At 33.6% G+C, this 10,944-nt stretch overlaps 1 non-coding gene across 1 annotated transcript; it reads left to right on the forward strand.

Moving 5' to 3' along the window:
- The first annotated feature begins 1,631 nt into the window (after window positions 1–1,631).
- LOC111719253 lies at window positions 1,632–1,734 on the forward strand. Its single transcript, XR_002769459.1, has one exon. It is a non-coding gene; the product is annotated as a small nucleolar RNA U13 (small nucleolar RNA).
- Window positions 1,735–10,944: the final 9,210 nt, after the last annotated feature.

Consider the following 10,944-nt stretch of genomic DNA (forward strand, 5'->3'; position numbering starts at 1 on the left):
TCACAATAATGTTTTTTTTTTTTTTTTTTTTTTTTTTTTTTTTTTTTGTCCCATTGAGTCTCAGTGATTTCTTTAAGAATGAATTTAGCCCCATGGGATAGAATCCCATGGTCCTTGTTTGTTTCCTAACTTTGGGCATCTGTGTATAGATACTTGAAATTATTGTTTTTGCGATTTTTTTCTTGATTTTTTTCCTATTATGAATTTCTGAGCATCTTGAGTGTTATTCTTCTTTCTTCTTTGCTGTCAATCTCTAGATTATCCAACTTTGAAGATATACATAGGGATTCTTCTCTCATTATTTGTATGACACTTGACAATTACATTCATATCATTCTTTAATGGATACACTTCATCTCTGCGAAAAAAATCTGTCAACTTCATATTTTAAATTGTGATCCATGAATCCAAATCTTGTTCTTAGATACCCTATTACTTCCTATTTTTGTCTCTTTTCTATCATTTGCCTTCAATGAACAGCAATGAGAAAATGCAACATTTTCCCTTATGTTAAGTTTCTTGCTCAAGACTTATTACTTCCAACATTAAAAAAAAAAAAAAAAAAAAAAAAAAAAAAAAAAAAAAAACTTGTGTCTGGAAGTTTTAGTATTGCAACCACAAGTGAGTAGTTATCAATTATGATGACATTGACATTGCAAAGTGTGTCTGCAAAGTCTTGGATACATGTACCAGGAAGAAAACATATCACTTCATTACTAGATAGCTATGTGATAAAGAGATAAAGACAGGAATAGATAGACAGACAGATAGATAGATAGATAAGCATTTTTAAGTACTTATTATGTACCAGACACTTGCTCACCTTCCCTTCAGCCTTTCATCAGTCACCTCTTTGTCTTGCCAATTTGCTGATCCACCAATTACTTAACCCTCAATTGTTCTTAATTATTATTTAAGGACTCATTTCACAAACTACCTTTATCTCACATTTTTTGAGTCTGCCTTTTCATATTCTATTCCTTAATCTTCATTGTTCTTCCTTTATACTTCTTTATTCTTTTACAGCCTTTTATTATTTGTGAACTAGTTTGTGATATAATTAAGAAATGGAATTTGGATCAATATCTAGATCCAGAGAGCATTTTTCAAATTGTCTTCAATTTGTCCCACATTTCTCCTCTCCATTTTCAACTTCTGACCTACTTTACTGGTCCATACTCATCTAAGTTAGCTGCATGAAATTCTTCAACTTTTTTGAACTAAAAATTCTTTTTTTCTCCTTTTCTCCTAACTTTATCCCATCAAAATTGGTAAGAAAATTATTTTTACCTTTCAAAGCATTACTATTGTCCTCAACAAAGTGATTTGCTTTTCAATACTGTGTCACTTGTAATTCAGGTTACTTTTATATCCCATAGACACTATAATCTCTCATGATTCATTCACTTCCCTGGATTCCCAAAGAGATCGCCTTATATGTTTTCCATAGTTTACAATGAACTTTAGGGCATTTTAAAAGTGATTGTGGTTGAAGTATGACTTATCATTGCTTGCTATCCATCTCCACTGTCCTTGTGCTGATTTTTCTACAAGTGGTTAAAATAAATGATTGCTGAGTCTCTTCCATTCCATTTTTTTCCATTCTGTAATAAAAATATAAAAAGAAAAAGATGCTTCTGGTTCATATATGTGATGAATGAGTATTCACATGTCTGCACATGATGTACCACCCCAGCTTCTCTTCTTACATACAGGTACATAAACCATCTGACTTAAAAAAAAGAAAGAAAAACAATGTCATTTATACTATTCTTAAATTTTTTGTCTTTTCTAATATTCCATCTACCATTTTCCGGAACATTTTCAGCTTCTGACCAAACTCAACCATTCTTGAAGAATGAAAAATGCTTACAGAAATGAAGCAAAGAAATCAGAAAATTTTAATGTGGTCATGGGAAGAACATGTAAATAGAAAAGTTTAAATCTGTTATTCAAAATAGATCAGGTTTAGCTGGATAACTTATTTGCTGTGTGACCTTGAACCCTTAATTTTACTTTGTTTTCTCATCTGTATAAGGAATGCCTTGAAGGGTTGTTGTGAAGATGAAGTGAGAAATTAATTGTGAAAAGCATTTAATATAGTGCTTGGCACTAGTAGGTACTGTATAAATGTTTATTCTGTTCCCTGCTTTGAGTATATGCTATGTATATAGGCCCTTATGAGACATCTTCTATTGAGTGAACCTGGTAATAACTATGAAAAACATAGAAGATAGACATTAACTTTTTTGTGGACACCTTAAATTAATATATTCTTTCATATTCTTGTGGCAGTAGTTATAATAGTTAAATTTGGATATAAAATGTGAAAAATTTGGGATTATGAATAGAGGAATTTTGGTGATACTATCTAATTGTTATAACTAAAAGAACGCTTCATGGAAATTAATAGAAATCATCTTTATTTTCCCAATTCCTAGTTAGCAGGTTTTACCCAACTTTCACAAGTAACCCAAGAGCATCACCCCCCACCAAGGAGCTAGTCTAATAACAAAGAAAAATGCTGGGGCAATTTCTATTTGTACTACCATTATTAGAGTTCAAAGATGTATTTATAGGTATATTTAAGGATGGAAGGCCATTTATTGTTTTTTTTAATTTAATAGCCTTTTATTTACAGGTTATATGCACGGGTAACTTTACAGCATTAACAATTGCCAAACCTCTTGTTCCAATTTTTCACCTCTTACCCCCCACCCCCTCCCCCAGATGGCAGGATGACGAGTAGATGTTAAATACATTAAAATATAAATTAGATACACAATAAGTATACATGACCAAAACGTTATTTTGCTGTACAAAAAGAATCAGACTCTGAAATATTGTACAATTAGCTTGTGAAGGAAATCAAAAATGCAGGTGGGCATAAATATAGGGATTGGGAATTCAATGTAATGGTTTTTAGTCATCTCCCAGAGTTCTTTCTCTGGGCGTAGCTGGTTCAGTTCATTACTGCTCCATTGGAAATGATTTGGTTGATCTCGTTGCTGAGGATGGCCAGATCCATCAGAAATGGTCATCATATAGTATTGTTGTTGAAGTATACAATGATCTCCTGGTCCTGCTCATTTCACTCAGCATCAGTTCGTGTAAGTCTCTCCAGGCCTTTCTGAAATCATCCTGTTGGTCATTTCTTACAGAACAGTAATATTCCATAATATTCATATACCACAATTTATTCAGCCACTTTCCAACTGATGGACATCCATTTAGTTTCCAGTTTCTAGCCACTACAAAAAGGGCTAAGGCCATTTATTGTTGCTGGTTAGTTATAAGACTGCACTCAAACTCAGAATCCTAGGGGTAACAGTATTGTGGGGAATTCTCTTGTCCTATTTAATATTATAGTGCTCTAGCCCCTAATGGTATGATTCCCATTTACACCAAGCCAGCAATTCATGATGATGAAGCATTAAATGTTAGCCATGTATTTAATAAGGTAAAAATAAAAAAATATGTATAACATTGCAAGTACTTATTTAAGCAATTTTAGCAATAAAAGTACATTATAATCTATTCATAAATTTGAGTCATATTCTCCCACAAAACACTCAGTATCTGTGGAACATATTTATAAAAATGTGACAAGGAAGGTACACAAGAGAAAAAAACTCATGTGGTAGAGTAACTTGCACCTATCATTGTCTTCCTTCTTCCTCAGTAACAGTTTGCCCAACAAAGTTCCTTGATGAACAAGCTTCTATGTTTAACAGATGTTTCCACTATTAAATGAGTTCATCCACACTGCTGGATAACCACCTCACTGGGCACAATCTCAAGCAAACTAATTAATCTGTTGGTTGACTTCTGATTCTCTTCTTTCAAATTGTCCTTTTTCTCACCTTGACTTTCTACTCTACAACAACTATTATTTCATCATTTTTAAATTTTTGGTGGGGAAGAAAGAGGTAACAATTCAATTGAGAAAAAATGACAAAAGTCTCTCCAATTCTGTTCCTTTTCAGTATTCATCTTCTCCTTATCCATCTCTCAGCAAAATAAGACAAGGAAGAAATGAAGTTTCTCTCTTTCTTATCTCGTCTTCTCAGTAGAAAATCCTTTAAATGCAATTCCAAAATCTGTCCTTTCACCTTTCTTATCCCTTTAAGTTCAGACCTCTGTCTGTTTTGCAGATGATCTCTCCTTTATTATTAGTTTTCATATTAAGTTATGATAAGGCAAATTATATTTGTCTCCTAATCATAGAACAGTTTTGATGTCCAGGTTCTTCATCCACTTCTTCATCCAATTCTTCATATACAACTACTAAAGCATTCTTTGTTCTCCATTTGCTCCTGTATTCTATAACTTTTCACATTCAAATGAGCAACTCATGTCACAGATTTCTGAGTCCGACTTTGCAGTAAATGCTTTCTTTAAAAAATCTTAATAAACATATTAAAACCTTGACAAGTGAACTCTCAAAGCAGAGGACTCAGCAACTTATTTTTTTCCTAAAGCAGTCTTTTGCTCCAGACAAATGAGCCATCAAGGGTAACTCTCTTATCTATCAGTGGAAAAAAGGTCATCACTACTTGTATCTTCACAACTTGAGAATGGTGCAGTGATATTTTAGGGATTATCTAAATAACTTCCCTTTAAATATATATTCTTTGGAAGACTCCGCTAGTATTTTGACTATGTTCCAAGCATTTCAACAGTTATCTCATAGAAGAGTATTAGGATTAGATTTGTTTTTCTTGGTTTTAAAAGAGAGGCAGATTTATTCTTTTTTTTATAGATTTTTATTTACAAGTTATATGCATGGGTAATTTTACAGCATTGACAATTGCAAAACCTTTTGTTCCAATTTTTCCCCTCCTTCCTCCCACCTCCCCCCTTCTAGATGGCAGGATCACCAATACATGTTAAATATATTAAAAGTATAAGTTGAATACATGTCCAAACTGATATTTTGCTGTATAAAAAGAATCAGACTCTGAAATATTGTACAATTAGCCTGTGAAGGACATTTTTTAAAAATGCAGGCAGGCAAAAATATAGGGATTGGGAATTCAATGTAATGGTTCTTAGTCATCTCCCAGGGTTCTTTCACTGGCTGTAGCTGGTTCAGTTCATTACTGCTTCATTGGAACTGATTTGGTTCATCTCATTGCTGAAGATAGTCAGGTCCATCAGAATTGATCATCATATAGTATTGTTGTTGAAGTATATAGTGATCTCTTGGTCCTGCTCATTTCACTCTGCATGAGTTCGTGTAAGTCTCTCCAGGCGTTTCTGAAATCATCCCGTTGGTCATTTCTTACTGAACAATAATATTCCATAATATTCATATACCATAATTTATTCAACCATTCTCCAATTGATGGGCATCCACTCAGTTTCCAGTTTCTGGCCACTACAAAGACGGCTGCCACAAACATTCTTGCACAAACAGGTCCCTTTCCCTTCTTTAAGATCTCTTTGGAATATAAGCTCAATAGTAACACTGCCGGGTCAAAGGGTATGCACAGTTTGATAACTTTTTGAGCATAGTTCCAAATCGCTCTCCAGAATGGCTGGATGTATTCACACTTCCACCAACAATGTATCAGTGTCCCTGTTTTCCCACATCCCCTCCAACATTCCGCATTCTTTCCCTGTCATTCTAGTCAGTCTGATAGGTGTGTAGTGGTATCTCAAGGTTGTCTTAATTTGCATTTCTCTGATTAATAATGACTTGGAGCATCTTTTAATATGGCTAGAAATAGTTTCAATTTCTTTGAGAGTTGTCTATTCATATCCTTTGACCATTTATCAATTAGAGAATGGCTTGATTTCTTATAAATTAGAGTCAATTCTCCATATATTTTGGAAATGAGGCCTTTATCAGAACCTTTGATTGTAAAAATGTTTTCCCAATTTATTGCTTCCCTTCTAATCTTGTCTGCATTAGTTTTGTTTGTACAGAAACTTTTCAATTTGATATAATCAAAATTTTCTATTTTGGGATCAGTAATGATCTCTAGTTCTTCTTCGGTCATAAATTCCTTCCTCTTCCACGGGTCTGAGAGGTAAACTATCCTGTGTTCCTCTAATTTATTTATAAACTCATTCTTTATGCCTAGATCATGAACCCATTTTGACCTTATCTTGGTGTATGGTGTTAAGTGTGGGTCAATGCCTAGTTTGAGGCAGATTTATTCTTTAAAAAAATATAAAACAGAAACAACACCATTCAGTAAAGTCTTCAAGAAGAGGTGCAATTTTTACCAATGAGTACATTAGAGAGGGGGTTTTATACAGGTAAAAATTGGATTAAATAGTCATTGAGATTTTTCCCAACTGTAAAATTTTGTGATTCTTAAATTCAATAGATCAAATATTCCCACAAAACTTCTTTCCTAAATAAATTATTCATTCTCCCAAATAAGAATTTTCTTTGAGTTTATTCTACTCTAAACAACTAGTGACATTGTTATTGCCATATTAAGTGTCTAGGTGACAATGGATAGAATGCTTAGATATGAAGTCAGGAAGATTCATCTTCCTGAATTCAAATCTGATTTTATAAGCTCACTAGCTGTATGACTCCAGACAAGTCCTGTTGACCTCTGTTTTCTTATTTGTAAAATGGTATCATGTAGAGTCAGACATGACCGAAAAATGCTCGTTCAATAACAAAATTATTCTGCATACAATTCACGATACATAATAATTCGAACTCAGGAAAATTTGAGAGACAGAATTCCAACTAACAGTTTGATAAAGCTTATCCACATCCTCTCTGAATCTCCAGAAAAATGTTATAAAAGGTAATTACTTTATTGGGAAAGAAAAACATCTGAATTATGAGCAAACTATATAGAAACCACCAAGATTGTGAGCATAATGGGGACCATCTGTTAGCTACTATCCATTAATCAACATACATTATTTAGCACCTATAATGTTCCAGGCACCAGAAATACAAAGAAAAGGTAATTACTTATTTTCATAGTCATTTAGATAGACACAAAATATATACAAAGTAAAAAAAGAGACAGTAGTAGGAGACAGTAAATACTAAAGCAAATAGGTGTCTAAGTGTATGGAGTGCTTTGAGCCACCCAAGCACTAGATGAGTACAAATTCAGTCTCAGGTACTCATTAGCTTTGTGATCTTAGGTAAGTCACTTAATCCTTTTTGTCTCAAATTCTTCATCTGTAAAATGAACTGGAGAAGAAAATGACAAACTTCTTCAGTATCTTTGCCAAGAAAACTCCAAATGGAGTTATGAAGAGTCAAACCAAAAAACTGAAGGCACCAAAGGCATTAGAATATAAGATCACTGTACCATCGGTGTAGTTTTATACTTGCATTTTAAGCACTTAAGTAGTATTTAGCATACTGTAAACACTAAATATGGTTTTCATTCATTCTCCCATGAGAACTTTGAATCTTAATTTTTGCCCTACATCTCCCACACCTACTCCAAAAGTCACTTACACTCACTTGTATTGTGTTTATATGTATTATGTTCACCCCACTCCAGGAAAATATGACTAGCCTGAGATCAGAGACTGTAATTATTATTTATTTATTTTTGCAGCCCCAGGACTAAACACACTACCTTATAAATTAGATGACACACACAAGCTTTGTTAAAAGGTGCTAAAAATAATATTAACTATGATCATGTTTGTCCCTCAAATTTATGGAATTAAAAAGGTGTGAACCCAATACCCTATAACAAGATAAGATGAAAATGGGTTCATGATTTAGACTTAAAGAGTGATACTATAAGAAAATTAGGAGAACAAGGGATAATCTATGCCTCAGATCTGTGAAGAAGGAAGGAATTTATAGTCAAAGAAGAACTAAAAAACATAATGAAATGCAAAATAGACAATTTTGATTATATTAAATTTAAAAGGTTTTGTACAAACAAAACTAATGCAGCCAAGATTAATAGGGAAGCAGAAAATTGAGAAAAAATATATCCAAGTGCTCTGACGCATCATTTCTAAAATATACAGAGAATTTACTCAAATTTATAAGATTACAAGCCATTCTTCTAATTGATAAGAGACTAAAGAATATGAATAGACAAATTAAAGCCATTTCTAGTCGTATAAAAATACTCTAAATCACTATTGATAGAAAATGCAAATTAAGACAACTCTGAGGTTCCACTAGACACCTGTCAGATTGGCTAAAATGAGAGGAAAAGATGATAAATGTTGTAGCGGATGTGAGAAAACTAGGACACTAATACATTGTTGTTGGAGTTGTAGTGCCAGAAGCAATTTGGAAGTATGTCCAAAAGGCTATCAAACTGTGCATACAGAGAGCAGTGTCTCTGCTGAGTCTGTATCCCAAAGAGATCATAAAGGAGGGAAAGGGATCCACATGTGCAAAAATGTTTGTAGAAGCCCTTTTTGTAGTAGCAAGGAACTGGAAACTCAGTGAATGCACATTAACTGGAGAATTACTGAATAAGCTATGGTATATGAATGTTATGGAATATTATTGCTCTATAAGAAATGATCAGAATATGGGGAGGATTCTGAGAAGATGGCAAAGAAGGTGGGTAAATCTCAAGCTCTCCAGACAAATTTGTACCTCAGGTTAAACATAGACTAATGGGGCAGAACAGGGTTCTTCTGATGGAAGCCAAGAAGAGGTGAGAAAGACCCTAGGATGGGGATTAACCTGTCTGAACTGCAAAAACCTCCAGGCTATCTCTGCAGAAACACCAAGTAAGGACCCTTTGGTCTAGCTAGGTGTGGCTAGAGCCCCAGGAAGTACCACAGAGATTTCTTTTCCAGACTATTTTTAAGGGTCTGAGTCCTAGAGGATTGAGTGAACCTGAGCTGATTAGGAACACTAGATGCACCTGTTCTGCTGAAATGATCCAGTGGCCAGTAAGTGCAGAGGCAATGAGGCAGAAACTCCACTGGCTGTGAGCACTTACAGGAAGGTAGACATGTTAGTTTGGGGTTTCTGCTCAGAAGGGACAGTTGAAAGGAAGCCAGAGGCACCACCACTCCATGATTAGAGGTGCTTACACTAATATTCTTATTTAAAAAGTGAACTGGCAAAGAAGAAAGAAACCCATAATTGAAACATATTATGGGAACAGGGAAGACACGGGTTCATATTCAGAAAAGGACATATTAGTTTAAAAAAAAAAAGCTTCTACCACAAAGAGTAATGTGAAATGGCTCTCCACCCAAAGAGAATTTTTAGAAAAACTCAATAAAATTTTAAAAATCAAATGTGAAACATTGCAGGAACACTAAAAAAATAAAAATAAAAACCATTCAAGAAAAACAAAATCATGGGGAAAAAAGTCAATCAATTAGAAAAGGAAGTATAAAATCTCAAAGGTGAAAATAATTCTTTGAAATTAGAATTGATCAATTTTAAGGAACTCAACATGGACAAATTGTTTAAACATGAACAAATTTTTTTTACATGAGAAATGTATATTATATGTTTAAGATTCACATCAATATCAGCTCAAAAAAATGATTGGCCGAGTTAAGATTAAAAATAGTAATATCAGCTCAAAAAAAATGATTGGCCGAGTTAAGATTAAAAATAGTAATTATGTCATACAGATGAGGTGCAGAAGAAGAATAGACACTAGGACATCAGGGGGGAAGGGGGGAGGAAGGCTCATAGTTCTGAAAACCTACTTAAATCAGGAATGGGTTTAATAGGCAACGCTACATATATACCATGAAGGGTATAGAATTCTCCAAAAACTATAAAAAAATAAGAAGGAGGATAGGGAGATGGGAAAACAAAAGGTGAAGAAACAAGATAAGGGAAAAACCCATGGGTAGGAGAAGGTTAAGTAATACCAATGCCAGTTGTGGAGCAGAATTTAATTAGAGTCAGTAGGATAGGAAAGACATGTGTGTGTGTGTGTGTGTGTATTCACATATGTATACATAAATATATATTTACTTAATTGTAGCTTGCTTGGGAGTGGGGGGGAATGAAAATAGGGAAAAGAATTAAGTAAATAAGGCGCACAGCAGAGAAGCAAAGAACAATTTATGAGGAAGTAAAGAAAAATGGACATTCATAAATATAATTTCTTCTACTGATATGTACATATTTTCTTGATCTGATAATTTGTTGTTATATATTTTGAGTCCTCACACTGAGCACATGACCATATTCTCTTTTATTTTGTTCTGTATTCTTTTTCATATTTTTCTTACTGTTTTTTTTCAAATAAAATAAAATGAAGGAATAAAAAATTAATTTAAAATTATCAGCAGGATAATTTCAGAGGGGGACTTACATAAACTGATGCCAAGTGAATTGAGTAAGGCCAAGAGAACATTGTACAAAGAAACAACATGATTATGCTATGATCAACTGTGATGGACTTGGCCGTTTTACAGCAATGAGGGGATTCAGGGCAATTCATACAGACCAGATGAAGAGAGCCATCTGTATCAAGAAAGAAGACTAAGGGCACTGAATGTGAATCACGACATAGTATTTCTACCTTTTGTTGTTTTTTGCTTTTTTTTTTTTAGCATGTTTTGATCTGATTTTTATTGTGTAGGATGAGAAATGTGGAAACATGTTTAGAAGAATTGGACATGTTTAATCTAAATTAGTTTACTCAATGTCTAAGAGAGGGTAGATGAAGGGAGGGAGGAAAATTTGGGACTTAAGATTTTGTAAGAGTTTATGTTGAAAACTATCTTTGCATGTATTTTGAAAATAAAAAACATTAAAATTAATTTTAAAATTTTCTGGAATTTGAAGAATAAAAAAGAATATCATCTGTGAAATATCCTAGCTAAGTATAATAAAGACTATTCCTGAAAAAGGGGGGGGTTGTGTGAATTCCACTGCCATCTTCATTGGGCAGATCACAAATGGGGACCTATATTCAACTCTGGTATACAGTGTTTAGGAAGGACATTGATAGAGTTCAAGAATATCCAAAGAACTTCCAATATGGTAGAAAG

Source organism: Sarcophilus harrisii, chromosome 1 (assembly GCF_902635505.1).
Source record: "Sarcophilus harrisii chromosome 1, mSarHar1.11, whole genome shotgun sequence".
In the NCBI taxonomy this organism is placed as follows: Eukaryota; Metazoa; Chordata; class Mammalia; order Dasyuromorphia; family Dasyuridae; genus Sarcophilus; species Sarcophilus harrisii.